Here is an 18,379-nt window from a genome sequence, read left to right on the forward strand (position 1 = left end):
TTACATGTATTGCTGGGCTCAGAACTCATAAGGAACAAACAATGCCAACCAACCAGAGCCAGGAGGACTAAGCCACTACCCAAAGACTACATGGATTGACCTAGAGTCTAACAACCTCATAGGTGGCATGACCTGCCTAGTAAGATAAGAAGGAAGCCTGTCCCATGACTGAACCTGCAGTGAACGGACGTTAGGGGGTGGGCGGTAAAGCGGGAGGGTGGGGAGGGGAACACCCCACCAAAAAAGAAAAAAAATACCTTTAAATGAAAATTCTATACTTACAATTATAAAGAAAATCTTCTAGATTTTTATAAAAAAACTAATGAAAAATAAATAACTTACCATAGGGAAAAAAAAAGAAAAAGAAAAAAGGAAATATGGGCAATTGCATTCTAAACACGATTAGGCAATTGTATCTAAAACAAATGTACTTTTTGTATGCAGGAGAAATAAACCAGTTTTTTTATACAATCTGAACGTTAGTATATTATTGGTGTAGGACAGTTAATTCTTAGCATTATTTCTTTTTTTTTTTTGGAGCTAGGGACAAACAGGGCCTTGCATATGCTAGACATGCTCTATCCTGAGCTAAATCCCCAAACTTCATGCTTAGCGTTATTAATGAGGGAGTATTTATGGGTCTTTTTTATTTTGTTGTTGTTGCTGTTTTTACCCTCTTCCAATGAATTATTACAGGGTTATTTACCATTTCTGTCCTCTTAAGAGAATATCCCTTTATTTTTCGAATGCGGTTTCCCATTTTTAGACTAAGATTGCTGAAGACATGGCTTCTTGGTGATTATTCTATGTAAAGTTTCACTTCTTCTGTTGATGTGAATGACACATTTGCTCAGTAAATTTAGGTTAGTACTCATTCTCTTTGAAAACGTGTTGAAAGGTGATCCAAGTCCATTTATATTTTAGAATATCCATATTGAAAATTTATGGGGTTTAGCCTTGTGATCAGCTTTACGGTGATTCTAGTCTTTTCCTTCTGTATGAGCTTTGTATTTTATTTCTGTTCAGTTAGGCTTTTGATGGGATAGATTATAGATGATGATGATTATATTATTTTATTATTTACATTATTACAATTATTATATTTATTAGTGTTTTTATAATCACTTTTATTATAATTTTATTATATTATAATTAATATTTTATTATTATTATTATTATTATTATTATTATTATTATGTGTCTACTTGATATTTTCTATGATTTCAGTACCTCAAAAGGTATTCTTCTGTTTTGGAGAATACTCGTTCCCAGAAATCACATACACAAATAGCGTTGGTGTTGATTTATTCTCATGCTTCAGTCCTGAACTTACTTAATCAGAATCTGCCTCAGTTGGTTATCTTGATTGGAAAGAGAGATATTGATAGCCAGTGTCTAGGCAGGGCAGACAGAGACACTAGTTTCAGGATGCTTGGACAAAGTCTATAGAGAGGAAGAAGGCATGGAGGTTCTGCAGGACAGAAGATTTTCAGGACAGAGAAGAGCTGACAGAAGAGCATGAGAACCAGTAGACCTAGGAGAGCTGCCCATTGGTGTCCAGGGCAAGAAAAATGGGATATAGAATTTAGCAAATAATAAATGTGGGAATATCAGTAGGGTAGGGTACCAGGTTAGAAGTGTCTTGCCATTGAGCTGATAAAGGCATAAAAACATAAAGGCTATATGTGTGGGCTCCATCCATAGTGCTATCCCCATCCCTCCGGCTGCCCTGGTCTTCTTCAAAGGTGTTTCCTTCAAAACCTTGCTCCCTCCCCAGCATGACATTTTATTTTTATTTTCGAATCCAGCTTTGCATGGAATTATGGCTTCTCCCATTGGTACAGAACATGGTCATGTTGCTACATATGTAGCTAGGAGTTCACCAGTCTGTTCATGTGAAGTCTCAAGAAGTGTTTTAGCCACACGGAGCCTGTTGTAAGGACCACTGTTGGTCTCACTGGGTTGCAAGGCACTTGAGCCCTTTTAATACTTTCTGTCTATCTTCTCCAGGGACCCTGTTTGTTCAATGGTTGCCCCAGCCTGTATTTGTCATGATCAAGAGCTCAGGAGACAGTTATATCAGGCTCCCTGTAAGCATGTGCAATTTGGCACTTCAGGAAATATTGTTTAGGTTTGGGGGGCTATATGTGGGCCAGATCCCAGGGTGGTAAGGCCAGGCTCAGAATGGCTATTCCTTCAATCTCTGCTTCTAAATTTAATCTCACCATATCATGTCCTAAGAATACTTTTTGTTTCTTTAAGACACAGCCCATCCTCAATTGGTTCATCCTTTCTCTTGAAAAAAGCAAATATGTGGGACCAAAGGTGTTGGGTAACCCAAGGTTTTTGGGGTAGTGTGTGTGTGTGTGTGTGTGTGTGTGTGTGTGTGTGTGTGTGTTAATGTACGTGTGTGTGTTTTACTTTATTTTTTTTTCTGTGTGTGTGTATGTGATGTGGTTGCCTCATCCAGGATGGTATTTTATAGTTTCATTCATTTGATAAGGAATTTTCATGATGTCAATGTGTTTTTGATTACCGAGTTAAATTTCAATGATGAACCATCTTTCTTGCATCCATTCAGGGGTCAAATCATCTGGGCCCTAGCCTGGCTATCATGAATACAGCTGCTATAAAACATAGCAATGTGTCCCAGTTATATGTTGGGGCACTATTTGAATATGCCCAGGAGGATGAAATAAGTCCCAATATATACTATGTCCAATTCTGAGGAAAGCCCAGAGTAATTTCTTGGAATATTGTATCTCATTTCAATCCCACCAATAATGGAGGAGTCTTCTCTTTTCCATATATTGTGGACTACAGCATCTGCTGTTAACTGAAATTTTGATTCAGTCATTCTTCTGCCTGTGTATTTTTTTTATTTGTAATACTTTAGCCCCTGTAAATGGGATATGGAATATTTTTGGTGTGTTTCAGCCATTCAAAAATTCTTTCTGCTGAAATTATTTGTTTAGATCTGTACCCCATTTATAATAGGGTTATTTGATGACTTCTGGAGAATAATTTCTGAGTTTTTGGTATATTGAAATGTTTGTTGTCTTTCAGATATAGGATGCGATCTTTTTCAAGATATTAGTTGCTATTTTGTCAGCAATGACAGTGTTCTTGCTCATAGACACTTTGCATTTTTAAGGGTCCAATCTGTCAACCTTTCATCGTGGTATATAAGCCACTTGGTTTTGGGAAGTTCTGTTAAAGAAATTTCATTGTAATCATGTGTCTAAATCCACTTTTTCTTTGCTTTGTGTATATCTCCTTTTTCTGATGCCTTTAATCCACTTGACTTCAGCTTTATACAGCCCTGATAAGAATGACATTTACATTAATTTCACATGCGACATCTAGATGAAACAACATTCCTAGGTGTCTTTATCGGTCACTGTAAGAACATTTTCATATAATTTTTGTCATTATTGCTGGGTATTCAACCGATGTTAGGATAAGTATTTCAAGAATTTCTTTTTTATTTTGAGAATAGTTTCCAATTTCCCTGTTTTTTTTCATTCTAAAATGAATGCATATTTCTTCTTTCTAACTGTATGGAAAAATTATGTTGAAATTTTCTTTTGATTGCATTGAATCTGTAGATTGTTTTTTGGCAAAGGGTCATTTTAAGAGCATCAATATTGGCAATGTATGAATATGAAAAGTCTTTCCATCTTCTGAGATTTTTCTTCTTTAGAGAAATTAAGTTCTTTTCCTTGCAATTTTCTCCTTGTCTGGTTGAGCGACACGGAGTGTCGAGTTTGTTATTTCCAGAATATTGTGAAGAGTGTCATTTCCTCATTTCTTCTTGGTCTTGTTTATGGAAGGTTACTGACATGTTTTATTTAATTTGTTATCCAGGGGACTTCTGCATTTGTTTCATGTGCAGTAGCCTTTCTAGTGGAAAATATGAGCTACTTAGATACCATCACATCCCGCAGATAAAGAGATATAGTATTGACCTCCCTTCCTTTAACATTTGTATCCCTTGTCCTCCCTTTTGTCTTAAATTAAGCAGGTAGTCATTACTGAGTACTCTATAGGGTTGAATAAGCAGAGAGAAAAGAATGTATTCTGTCTAGTCCCCTTGATCTAGAGGGAGAGCCTTTCAAGTTTTCTTCATCTAGTCCATCTTTTGGCTACTGGCTCGCAGTAAAGTTACCTTTACCGTTGTTGAATCTCTACTTCGCCAGGTAAGACTTTAGCATGGGTGCTTAGATTTGTCAGAATGCTTCTCGCAGCATTCCAATCAGATGTATGTAATCTTTCACAGCTTGATTTTACCTCTGGATTAGCGCTTTGATGGAATCGTGCATTGAACACCCTCGTATCTTCCTGTTATGAAGTTCTCCTGAGAGTACGATGACTGTTGCTTGATGTGTTTGCGTGCGAAATTCGTTTCAGATTTGATTTGATTTGACTGGCATAAGTTGTCAATATTCATAAAGGAAATTGGTCCGAGTCTCACTTTCTTTATTGGTCTTTCGTGTGCTTCTTTCAGGTATACATAACTCTTGGCTTCACTCGCGGAAATTGTGAAATGTCTCCTTTGTAGTGTGTGTAGCTTTTGGACAACAGTGGCATTTGTTTCTAGTGAAGTGTTGACAGAATTTTCCACTCAAAACTCATCTGGTCCTGGGATCCTTTCCAATTGGGAGCCTTTTAATAATTGTTTCTAATTTTTGATTCTGGTACAGTTTGATATTTTATCTGACCCTGACTTAACTTTAGTAACTGCTCCTGTATAGAAAATTGATCATTTATCCAAATTTTCTAATTTTTTTGAATATAAATTTGCAATACTGTACATGGATGATGCTTTTGAATTTCACGATTCTGTTGTTTGTTTCCCATTTCTGATTTTGTTATTTTGATACTTTTCTCATAGCCTTTTGTTATTCTAGCTTGGGTTTATCTATCATGTTGATTTGCACCCTGATCCAGCCCTTTGGTTTTATTGATTCTTTGTAGAGTTCTTTTGTTTCTTTAGTTGATTTCTTAGACCCGAGTTTTATTATTATTTCCTTGCCTTCTGTTCCTCTTTTTAAAGTCTTCTTCTGGCTTTTTTTGTTTTTTTTTATATTTGCTGTCAAGCTGCAATGTATGCCTTCCACTTTCACTTTGGTTACCTGTGAGCTTTGAGGTCTTCCTAGCTATACTATCCATTGTGTCCCCTCAAGTTTGAGTTTGTTGTGTCTTACTTTTTCCTTAAAATTTAAAAAACATTTTAATTTTTTTCTTTAGTTCTTTCCTCTACCAAGTTATCACTGAGTGAAATATTGCTCAACGTCCATGTGTATTTGGGCTTGACATTTTGTTGTTATTGAAGTCCAGCTCTCAGTCATGGTAGGAAAATGAGAGAAAAATGTATGGGATTATTTCACCTTTGTATCTGTTGATGCTTTTTTATTACCATCAACTGTATAAGATCTAGTTTTGGAGAATGTGCTAGCAAGGAGTCTTGAGAATAAGGTATATTATTTTGTTCTGGTTGACGAAATTATTCTGCAGATATTCTTTAAATCCATTTGGTTCTAAAACCTGGTTAATTTCTTCAGTTCCATTCCATGATCTGGCTATTATGAGTGTGGGCTGTTGAAATCTCCAACTACTATTTCGTTAGCCTGAGCTTTAGTACAGCTTCCTTTATAAATTTAGGTGCCCTTGGATGTAGCGTATAGATATTCAGGGTAGAGAATTGACCTCGGTGGAATTTTTTTCTTTGATGAAAATGAAGTGTCTTTATTTATTTTTTTTTGATAACTTTGGTTGAATTGTATCAGTGTATCTCCTGAATGTTTCTACAGAATATTTTTCTTGAAATTCTTTTTTCAGCTTTAATTCTGAAATACATTATATATGTCTTCTACTACCAAAGTTAGTAGTTCTTTATGCAACAAAATTCTAGGTCTTCTTTTTGTATGCAGTCTGTTAGTCTATATTTTCTTTATTGGAGAATTAAGCATTGATGCTCAGAGATAATAAGGAATAGTTATTGTGGTTTTCTGTTATTATTTTTTGTAGAGGTGGAGTTATGTTTGTGTGACTCTCTTCTTTTGGGTTTGTGGAAGGAGGATTAGTTTCTTGCGATTACTGCGTAATTTCTCTCCTTGTGTTGGAGTTTCCTATCTATTATCTTCCTTTGTAGGGTAGGACGGAGAAATATATCGTAAATTTAATATCATAAAAATATCTTTGGTTTCTCCAACTGATTGGAAAAAGTTTTGCAGGTATAGTAGGTGGTTGCATTTATTTTCGTTAATGTTTCATAAAATCCACTGGATCTGACTTTCATAGTCCGTGAGAATTCTGTGGCAATACTTATAGGTATGCCTGTATACGTGCTATCTGACTTTTTGCTTAATGCCTTTAATATTCTTTCTTTTATCGGTGTATACAGGTTTTGACTTTTACGCGTGAAGGAGAAATTTCTTTTTGGTCCAATTCCATTTTGGAGAAGTTTCCATGATTCTTTTATTATTAATAAGGCATTTCTCCCTAGGTTAGAAGCCCTCATAATTTTTGATGATATTTATGTTCTTTAAGGGAATCTTTCACCTCTTTTATAACCCATTATCCTTGGTTTGATCTTTCATTGTGTCCTGATTTCTGTTGTTTTCTATCAGGAGGACATTTTGAGCTTTACATTTCTTTTCTTTGATGTTAGTAAATGTTTTCATCCCTGAGATTTTATCTTTTACTCCTTGTATTCTCTTCGATGCTTCTGGTCTATAATTTCATATTTTCCTAGGTTTCTGCAATTTCAGGGTTACAGTCCTCTTGTGCTTTGCTTACATTTATTTTAAATTTCCTATTATTATCCTGCTTTTTTAAATTTCTTTATCCGTTTGATTGTATTTCCTGTAATTTTGAAGAAATTTTGTGCTTTCACCTTTGGCGTTTTAAATATTCTGTGTCCTTGCATAATTTGAAAAGCTTTATTGGTTCTCACTAACGTCCTCTCTATCATCATCATGAAAAATGATTTTGAATCCACATCTACCTTTTTTTTCAGTTTATTGGATACCTACTACTTTGGATAAAGAGCTCTGATGATGTAGTGTTGAAGTTTTGATCTGTTGTTGCTCAGGTTCCTGTGCTTGGACTTATCATCAGGTTAATTCTGGTAAGGTTCATGTTCACAGTGTGTACACCATCCTGTAAAAGTTCTTGTACAACACTGTTCCTAGGACTTCTTAATTCTGCAGATGTGGGTACAGAGACATGTAGGACTAGATCAGCTGACAGTGCAGACAGAAACAGGAAGTGTCCTGTCCCAGACTTCTATTGTTTCCTGTGTCCTGAGGCCTCCAGCCTGGCTGCTTGAGCAGAAGGGTTGGTCTCAGCCTGTGTTCCAGTTGTGTTAGTTACTTTTCCTGGCCACTAGCTTTCATCTCTAGAAACAGATATAGGATACTGAAGTATCCTCCTTACTCTTCCTAGGGTTCCTGTGTATCCATTGGGGTTCTAAGCAGCTCTCTCAGTACAGAATGTGAGTAGAGTGTAATGGTTTCCTAGTTCTCAGAATTGTCCATGATTCTGGGAGTCCAGCTTTCCCCACCGAATTTGGGTACTGTGAACCATTGTACTATGTCAACTCTGCGCAGCCAGAAACAGGAAAACTTGTATCTTCTTGATAGTATTCATCCAACTTAATGGAAATATCAGTATAGGCATTTCCTGTATATGAAATATATATATTGAGGGTGTTGTCATGGGGAGATGGATACAAAAGGCTAGATACAAAATATTAATTTGAATAAGCATGTGCTGTATTGGAAGATACATCCCACTGAATCTGTGGGAGAAGAATGACAGAGTCTGTATTATATAAAAAACTCTGATATGAAATTGAGTGGAAAATTTTTTCTAATAAACATAATATAATTTTAAATTGAATCTTCTTCATCATTTATTTATAAATACATCCTCACTCAGGAATCTAGAATTTCATCGATTTCGCAAATAAGAAATAAATAACCTCATCTCCATAAACAGGCATTCTACATTTTTATGTATCTTAACTATAAATCCATGGATAATTTTGAGAACTTAGGGAAACCATTACTCTGCTCCCTTAATGTAAAGGAGAAAGAACTTAGAGTGTTGTCAAGGATGTGCTCTCACAGGTACTTACGGCATAATGGGTCCATGGTCTTTATTTTGAGCTGGGGTGCTTTAAAATCTGAGTTTGAATTCTGTAATTTATTTCTGTGTTTTAAACACATTTTTACTATATCATTTATTTTTTTATAAAGATTTATATTTTATTAAGTAGTTTAATATATATTTCATTTCAGCATTTCTGCTGAGATTAAACTCACCAAAGTAAATGAACTAAAGAAAACAATTTTGATATTTTACTACTATACCAGATTATCGCAGATGATGTGGCTATTTGATTATAGGAGAGCACTAACTATGCTTCCTTTGGTATAGAATATGAAGATGAAACCAAAACACATGTTAAATAATTCCAAATATAGCATTAGATATACTTGGACTTTGGTAAGGGATGGATCTTTACTATCATTATAAATTAGACCTGATATGATGTAGAGAATCACAAAATAATATGTAATTATTTCAACATAAATAATTCAATTATAAGTGACTAATTACACTTTCATTGATATTTTGTTAACAAGGAAGTCTTTTAACAGCTGAGGTATTTTGAAGCTTTAGGAGATCTCATGCACCTAAATATATTTACTTTATAGTATGCTTGAGAGTTCAGAAAACACAGGCTAAAGTATTACATCTAGGCCTTTATAAGCATAGAAAAGCTATCACACTAAAATAATTTTAATTAATTTGCTAATTAATTTTTTTATGTAAGTAAGAGTAAATGCTAGATGAGAGAGAGGATTTTATCTTACTATGAAAAATAAGTAGACAAAAGATAAAAAGTAGTCATAATTTTTTAAACACTGTTTGACTTTACTTCTACTAATATTACTTTCCATTTGCCATAAATAGGTATAGAAGCCAAATTAAGAAATGTAAATATGAATGTTCGGTAAGTGTTTGTGTCCTCAATGAAATAATACCATGGAAATCACTATCATCCAAACAGCCAAAAACAAAAGGGTCTCCATGAAGTGCATCATAAATATAAATTAAAGAGGAAATCAGTATGCCATAACAGGGTATAAAATGATGTAGAGACATAGCCTCCACATATGAAGCTATAACATTATCAGCAGAGAGGTTGGTGCTTGTTATTAAGCAGGGCTTTTTTAAAAACATATAGAAATGTAATGAGTAATGCAGCAAAATAGAAGAATGGTAGCATTTATAAAATACTGTGGCTATAATATGCCAAAAATTAATTCTACACAATCATTTTCCACAAATAATCCAGAAGCATTATTCTAGTCATAGAAATGTTCTCGATAGTAATAATAGAAATATTAAATTTCGGGATTGTATGTAAGGTTCTGGCTAAGGGGGAGTTGTTTGCTGAGCTTGAACTGCTGAGATCAATCCTGACCCACATGGCAGAATTCCACAAGTCACTTGAAAATTATCCTCTCAACTAACTAGAATATCAGGCATTTGAGCACAACTAAGAATAAACAAATGTATAGAAGAAAAGTAATGTGTAAATACTATCACTGTGGGATAGGAGAAGGAGAGATGTAGCAGTCACAGAGAGCATGGCAAATCCTCATTATTTCAGATTCATCAATACATGCAAACTCTTTGTAGAAATATACCACAATATTCATTTTTTTATGCCTTGATATTCTCTATAAATTGTTTATTTAATCACCCAGAAATAAAAATGAAAAGATAGGTGATATCATGTTATTCTAGGAGGCAAGATCCCTACAATTTCCATAAATACAAAACTAGAATCTATACTAGATATTGAAACTAATAAACTCATAGGAACACCTATACAAGAAACAGTGATGAGCAACACCTGTCTCCATGCACATGGAAGAGCCATGGATCTACAGAAGACTAAAAGGAGAAAATGCCTAAGAAGAGAAAATAATATGCAGGCATAACAATGAAGGAAATTGTAGAATGAGAACAATATAATGGCTCCAACTAAACAAATTGTCAGGAATGAAAAAATAAAAAGGAATCTGAACCCAGGTGAGATCAAAGTGAACCTGCAAACAGCAGAAACAGTTCCAGAAGTGTCCAAGAGAAAACAGAAATTTCCTCAAGGAAAGAGAATAGCAATTAATATACATGCCGGAATAGTCTTCAAAAACATCCTCCAAAAATGAAAGAATGTAGCTATCTAATGAAAAAACTCCAAGAATTATGGAAACTATCTTTCAAGAATGTGTTTAAGAACATGTATGGCGTCACATTGCAGAAGTATGTCGACACTATTGTAATCCACACTCAGTTCAGCTACAGCTCAGCAAATCGTGCCCTCCTGTCACCTGAAAGAAGAATGGACAAATTGTGAAAGAACCATTGAAGGTCTAACCTAAAGGAAGTCTGTATCCCTAATATCTAGGGAGGTAATCTGTAAATCTCCAGGAACAGTATAATGATATTAAAAAGCTGGCTAAATGATAATATACAACGTATAAGGGCAAATATATTGAATGTCTTTTGCTTTTTTTCTGGTTTAGAAAGTCAAAGATAAAGTTTAGAGTTTAGAGATTTACATTTGAACACAAAACGAATTCTAAAAATTAATCAATTTGGAAAATCATTCAATAGACAAGCACCAGAAATTTGAATGAAAAATTCAGTTGTGAAGACGTTGGTAATTCCATCAAAAGCCAGGCAGGCCCTGATCTATATTTCAAGCTTCAGATTTATGAAAAGTTCTGTTTTCATAAGTAGCCTTCTTTGTATTAACTGCCTGAAGCTCTCACATGTGAAGCCTGGCCTCCTTACCGGTTGTAGTCTCTACTAAGATTTTATGGTATAATTAAAGGTATGAGTCATTAGTAAAACAGAAAAGCAAAGCAAGAAAAGAAAAAGAAAACTTCAATTTTGAAGAAAGTATATAAGCTAGTGTTAGTGCCTACAAAATATGAATAGTGCATCTCTATGTTTATTTCATATGTCTGCACATGTATATGACACACTTCAAGGTGGATATTAGAGTCCAAATTCTAAGAATGGAACAAGGACTGAAAATGATGTCTTGAAAGTTGCACAGCAGTTACTTTATTCTAAATACATTTTGAACTCCCTTCCAAATATTTCCCCTTTTTAAAGCAAAATTAATTCTACCACTAAAGAAAATGATTATAGTTTAAATGTATCAGCTTCATATTTTTTTTCCAGGATGTCTACATAGTTTATATGGAAAACAAGATACACTGAGACACCATTCTACTTTTTTTCATGCCCCTACATGAAAAAAAATTCAGCAAATGGTGTCTATAAATCAGACCTAACATGACAGAGAAAGGATGATGATGCATCTTGTTCAGAGAAGATATACCCAAGCTTTTGTTTGCCTTTCAGCATTAAGGAAAAGTTTTGTCCCACCTTTATATTGCAAACAGATTTAATTTAAATTCCATACAGACACAGTAATTTTACCATATACGCTTATTTTATTCGTGAAAAAATGTAAAATATTCAGAGTTACATCAGAAGTGTTATTTTTATTTCATTGAGTTAAAGAATATATCTCTTTTTTCTGATTCCATACATAATCAGAAATTAAACATGGCATAAAATATTGAGAAACAAAAAAATAAATATTTGATATAAAAATAGTGGTGACTTTACCAGGACATATCAGAGCAAGCTGCACCGTTAGAAATTATTATGGTCCTGTTTTAATTATGTATATTTTAAGTTTTTTTTTTTTCACCAACAAATGGGAAAATATCCCTGCCCTTCCGTTTCTTTTGCTATAAAGGTTATTTTTAAAAATGCTGAAATGTTCAAGAGACTTCAGTAAATATGAGTTTAATAAATTTTTGATGAAGAATGGAACAGACTGCCCTGATAGTGAGAAATCTCAAGGAGAGGGGATGGGGATTTTTTATTTGGAACACAGGAATTGTTGCTAAGAACTGGACAATCAGAACCATCTGTCCATGCGTAATGCAGTAGGGGGACACTGATGCAAATAACATCAGTGTAATTCATGTCTGTATCAATTTAGATGGAACAGAAAATCTGTACAGATCAAAATAATAAAAGGCTCATTGTCTTTAAGCTGTTCAGTTCATGTTTTAAGGTAGATTTAAGTTTCTGATGTTATAAGGATAGAAGACTTTCTCTGAGACCCAGAAAAAACATACCCTATAAATCTAAAAAATTTGTCCCGAGTCTAGACAGAATAAAGAAAGTCTTAAATATAGTTACAGAGCTGCCAAATATTGTATAAAAAACAAATTGCACACTCAGAACTGCATTGGAAGAGCTGAGGCGACATGCTAGATGAGGAATGGTTTACTATAGCAGAAGGTGATTGCTTTATCAAGCCAAGTCACAGGGACACTTTTGGAAATGGCCCACCGTACATCACACGTCAGAGGAGGTGACATGTCTAAACATCATAGGGCAACTGCTCACGGAAATGAAGAAAATAAGGAGAGAAGTTCCATTGTACAGAACATACATCTGGCAAGAGACAGAAGAACAGTATGTCACAGATGAAAAAAAAAAATTTCTCCACCATCAGTTTCTAGTCTATGTCACAGATGAGAACATGTCCTCAATTATCAGCGCATCTAGTGTATGTCACTGATCGGAAAATGTCCTCAATTATCAGTGCACCTAGTCTATGTCTCAGATGAGATAATATCCACAATTATCAGTGTACCCTTGTCTATGTCACAGATGGAGAAAAGGTCCTCAATTAGCAGTGTACCTAACTAATCAAGTTCACATTTGAAGAGCTCATAGGAAACACTGTAACTATGTTCGATGCACACGTAACAAATGCAAACGAACCTCATTTTAGCCTAGCCTGAATCTATGAGTCTCCTTTGTAGGGAAATGAAGGCTTCAAAACCCATTCCATAAATTTTTTTCGTAAGAAGAGAGTAAGGATGCAAATCATCATTGTTTCAGTTTGTGGAAAGATTCTAGATGATCACCAAATTTTTGATTTGAAAATTCTTTGAAGTACATTAAGACTATTGTAGGATTTCATTTTCATCTTAATATATATTGAGATGAATTACTCTTAACTTTGGTATGTTGATTCATTAAAGTGTCTCCTTCAATAACCCATTCCATTTTTTCTTGCCAATGTATTTTCAAAACCAGCTTGACAACTGACAAAGTCAATTCTTCCATTTTTTTTCTCTTGAGTACCCATCACTTTCCATTATTCCCTCCCTGAAACCTTTGCCTCAGTGCTGAAGGACCCTCTTTATTACTGTCAAGCACTGGTCATAAATCTCTAATAGACTACTAATTTATTTAATTTAAATAACGACATGTCAAAAGCCTTTTTTGTTTTAACACACTTGCAGACACATCATAAGAAAGAAAACATCCCCAGTGAAATTAACTAACCCTCCAGTGCAGAATGAATGATATGCATAATTCTTAGATTTTTTTCCTTTTTCTTTTTATTAATCCTTGAGTATTTCACATTTACATTTTCTGATTGTTATTCCCTTTCCCCCTCTATCAGGCCAACATCTCCTGGCCCTCCCCCCCATCTATATGGTGGATCCCTCACCACCCTTCCCCCTTTAATGCCCCCCCTCCCATCAATCATGTGTCACTGAGGTTCAGCTGTAGGATCTAAGGGCTTCCACCTCCACTGGTGGTCTTACTTGATATTCATTGCTACCTATGAGGTCAGAGTCCAGGGTCAGTTCATGTATAGTCTTTAGTAGTGGCTTAGTCCCTGGAAGCTCTAGTGCTTGGTATTGTTGTTGGTTATGCCCTTGAGCCCCTTTAAGCTCTTTTCCAGTTTTTTCTGATTCCTTCAACAGGGTCCTGTTCTTGTTCAGTGGTTTGCTGCTTGGTATTTGCCACTGTATTTGCTCTATTCTGCTGTGTCTCTCAGGAGAAATTCCACATCCCACTCCAGCCAGCCTGCATTTTTTGTTTCATCCCATCTTGACTAATTGTAGGTGTATGCATGGGCCATGTGGGGCAGACTCTAAATGTGTTCCTTCTGTCATTGTTTTAATCTTGCTTCTATTCTGCCTAAGGGTATTCTTGTTCTTATTCCCTTTCAAAGGAGGAGGGGCATTCACATTTTCATCATTAATGATTGTTGTAGGGGCCCACCATTGTGGGCATGTTCATCAGTAGTCATGTATAAAAGAATAACCTTTTTAGGCTGCAAGAAAGCTAGTAAGGGAGCAAGTTTCATGGGGGAGGATGGGGTTTTGAATAATAAAAGGGCCCTCACAGTCATGTATTATTTGAATATTTGAAGTTAAATTACAGAGGACAGCATTTTCTGCAAGGATTGAAGGTTAAGAGAGGTGGGCTTCATTGGAGGAAGGGTGTGTTGATGAAGGGTTTGAGTTTCAAAGAGCCCCTTGCTGTAGAGTCTCTCTCTCTCCTCTGTTTACAGAGCAGTAGCCCATTGCCCAGTGTTATGCTCCCCGCCATGATGATGAACCAGACTGAAACTGTAAGGTAGCGCCAATTATATGCTTTCATTTATAGTAGAAGGTTGCCCTTGACCAGGCTCTCTTCGGCTATAACGAAACAATGACTGAGACAGGGAGCAAGCCAACAAGAAGTGTTCTTGTTAATTGCCTTCAAGCCCTGTTCGGTTTTCTTCCCTAAGTGATGGTCTGTAAATCTGTAAGGCAAATAACCCTTTCCTCCCCAAGGTTAGTTTCCATCATGACATTTTTCAATGAGAAGGAAGCACACTAGAAAGTCAAAAAGTCAGTACATATGCAAGTCTTAATTTTAAATTAAAATAAAGCATCTATACATTTCTATTTGTGGTTAGGTAAGGTCTGTTCTGTGGCTCCTACTAGACACACTTTGTTTCTATAAGAAATTGTCTTTACTAGGGTTTCTATTGTTGTAAGGAAACATTGACCAAAGAGCAAATAGGGAGGAAAAGGTTTATTCAGCTTGATAATTTCTGGGCATTGCTGCTCATCAGCAAAAGAAGTTGGGGACAGGAACTCAACAGGACAGGATTCTGGAGGTGCAGAACTGAGGCAGAGGCTATGTGGTGGCACTGCTTACTGATTGCCCGCATGTCTTGCTTAGCTTGCTTTATAGAATCCAGGACCACCAGCCTAGGAATGGTGCCACTACAGCATGGGCTGAGCATGCCCCACCAATCACAAGGGCAATGCCCTGCCAGCTGGATCTTGGCGTGGAGGCATTTTCTCAACTGAGGAGCCTTCCTCTGATGAGACTCTAGCTTGTATCAACTTGGCATAAAAATCAGGGTGGTCATTAGAATGTGATTGTCCTAAGGGAAGTGTGGGCCAAATAAATAGAGGTGACTCAGGGAGAAGGTGGCCTTTGGAGGAAGCATCACTGTGGTGGTGATAAGCTTCTTCTCCCAACACCATGTTGCCTAGGGGGAGGCTTCCATGCCTCCTGCCTTGATGAAAAATAGAGACTGAAACTCTGTCCCTGTAAGCCAGCCCTAATTAAAATGTTGTCCCTTATAAGTTGCTTGGTCATGGTGTTCTTTTCAGCAATGAAACCTTCAGGACAATCAGCCAGTATAAAAACCCCAAATAGTAGAAATCAATCAATGATAGAAAGTATCAAGTCCTGCAGGAGAAACTTATTCTTGAGAGAAGAAACAGCAATGATTGAGTCCATGATAAGGTTGCCTACAAAGAAACACTAGGAGTGTAGATGTGGCTCAGGGTGACCCCATGTAGTGCAAAGGGGCTTCTCAGGAGGAGAGAGCTACATGGTCAGGAACTGCAAAGCATTTGAAAGTCACGGCAAATGGCATAGGAAAGAGCTCAGCACCTCTGCATTGGAGGCACCATCAAGAGTTTTCTTCTGAGGATAAGCTACATGAGTAAAAGACGGAACCTCCCTTGGGCTAGATAGGTAAAACGGCCCTTAGGTGTAGGAAGGATCCAGTCAAAGGAGAGCCAGGCAAGACAAGCTGTGTGCAGGGAGCTTCTTTTGTGGTCATATAGGGGCTTTGAGTAGAGACCTCAAAAAAATATTACAGGATGCAATAGAGGTAAACAGTGCTCAGGGAAGCTAAACACAGGATCCATAACACCTGACAGAAGCTCATGGCATCCCCATACTTTCTCTTGAAGTTACTTTTTACTGATCATTCAAAATAATGGACTTTTATGATACTTTCTAAATCAATATATATAAACTTAGTTTGGCACTACTACTACTTTGGAGTTATCTTTCGCCAAATGTCCCTGGGAAGCCTCCACCTCCATAACATACACCTTTTTATAGTGATGGTTTGGCTGTTCTTACAGAACCAAAGAGACAAATATGTCTGTGGCCCAAGTTCAACTCATTCCTAGACCCTTTCTTTTTCTTTCCCTGTGTCTCCTGCTTCAATTTTTGAAAAATTCCATCTTTGAATTCCTTTGTCCCTCAGGCAGTCCGCTACCCCTCATGTGTTCTTTAGTCTTCTTCCACATCACCATCAATTAGAATCTTTTACCAATCATCCTGGCTTCTTTCTCTTCATGTGGAGGTTGGATTTATTTAAAAAGAAGACTTTAGGGGCCTGGAGAGATGACCACTGGATCAAGAGCTCATCTGCTTTGAAAGAGGACTTTGATTTGGTTCTTTAAGATCATTTCCAATGGCTCCCAAACACCTTTAATTCCAGCTCCAGGTGAACTGACTATTCTTGTCTCTGTGGTCTCCTGTATTCATGCCCTGCCCCCACCCACATAATTAAAAATAATAGATCTACAGATGAGAAACAGGTTTCTTTAGGTTTCGTTAGTCAAACAAAAACAGATCATCTCTGATTCTGAGTCTGCTTGGATCAGTTTATTGAGTTTCCCCTTTAGTTCTAAGACCACCTCCCTGTTACCTGCCACTCTTTCCCCAACTGTCTGTTTATCCCTCAATCTTCACCTCAGAGAGTCTATCTATTTCTGGATCCTCTTCACTGCTTCCTAAACATCCATCTTTTCTTTCTTGTGCCATCCCAGCTCCTCTAAGCCCAATCTCCAGTTCTTTTCTCCCCAAAGACCTCAGATGTTTCAGTCCTGTTTTGTTTTTAGCCTATGTAACATTAGAATTCGTTCACCATCTTTGACTCTTCTGGCTTCCTCTCATGACAAGTTCCATCCACTACAGCCTGTTTACTCCACCAAAGTGTTCACACACAACAAATCACACCACACATTTTAATTTCTAGAGCAAAAACAAATTCCAGTGGAAAAGGTACTGGGGTTGTCAAAGGCATTTTCCCTTCAATCCTATAAATTATCCATCTCCATTCCCCCGTACTTTGTGAATTTCAACTTAATGGATCTTTTCCACCAGATTATAGACATAGATGTGGACGTCGCCTTTAACCTTGATGAAGTACACGGGAGGCTTGGCTAGAACTTGGTAAATGACCTTGCCTATCTTTTTGGACCCATCGCCTCTGGTGTACTGCACATAGTGACCTGTTAATCTGTCGCTGTTAACGCCTGACTTGACCTTCTGTTGGAGGTATATTCTGAATGATGGAGGTTACCTTTCAGTAATCATCCAGGAGTTGGTAGATGTATAGACTGATCTTTCTGGTAGGTGATGTAAAACCAGTCCTCTCATGATTGGCACCTGGGCCAGAACCACCCCCCTCCAGTTGTCCTTAGAGCCATGTTTGCCCTCAAATGTATGCTCCGCAGCTCGACCTACCATTGCACTTGCGAGACGGGCGTCTTTGACTTGAGGAAACACTACTTTGTGAGGCAAGAACTTAAGATTTAAAATCCTCTCGTCACAGTGAAGTTCAAGTCCATGGACACAGCCAATCTCCGTCATACTTGACCAGAGAGAGAGGGATTTGTTGGCAGTTGATCTGCAAACGATGGCCTTCCATTGGTAACGGGCCTATCACCTTCCATCCATCCGCCAGAACAATTCCTGGCAGCCCACACACATTCCTAGGGCCTGGGGAGAAAGCCTCCTCCTCTGCTGCTTCTGAAGGATGGGTGTGCTCATCCCCTCCTGAGACATCCTCTTCTTCATGGCTCTAGACTTGGGGTGGGGTAGGGTCACAGCACCCTGGTCCACTGTTTCAGGGCTATCGCTCTGGTGCTCAGGTTTTCATATTGTCCATGGCCTGGGTCTGTTTTTTGAAAGAGCTTGTTTGCTTAAAACCAGAGACACAATGCTGTTGTCTCTGTCATATTAGTGCCTGCAAGAACAAAGGAAGGGGAAGGACAAGGACCAAGTACTCTTGTCTAAGAGAACTTTTAAGAAGTTGAGGAAGGCTATGGTAGTGTGTTTCCTGAGCATCTGAATCTAATTCTGTCATAAT

General features: G+C 37.0%; 1 pseudogene; it reads right to left on the reverse strand.

Annotated features, from left to right (window-relative positions):
• Positions 1-17,370: 17,370 nt before the first annotated feature.
• On the reverse strand, positions 17,371-17,963 carry LOC116889640 (annotated as a pseudogene).
• Positions 17,964-18,379: the final 416 nt, after the last annotated feature.

This window comes from Rattus rattus, unplaced genomic scaffold (assembly GCF_011064425.1).
Source record: "Rattus rattus isolate New Zealand unplaced genomic scaffold, Rrattus_CSIRO_v1 PGA_scaffold_21, whole genome shotgun sequence".
NCBI lineage: Eukaryota > Metazoa > Chordata > Mammalia > Rodentia > Muridae > Rattus > Rattus rattus.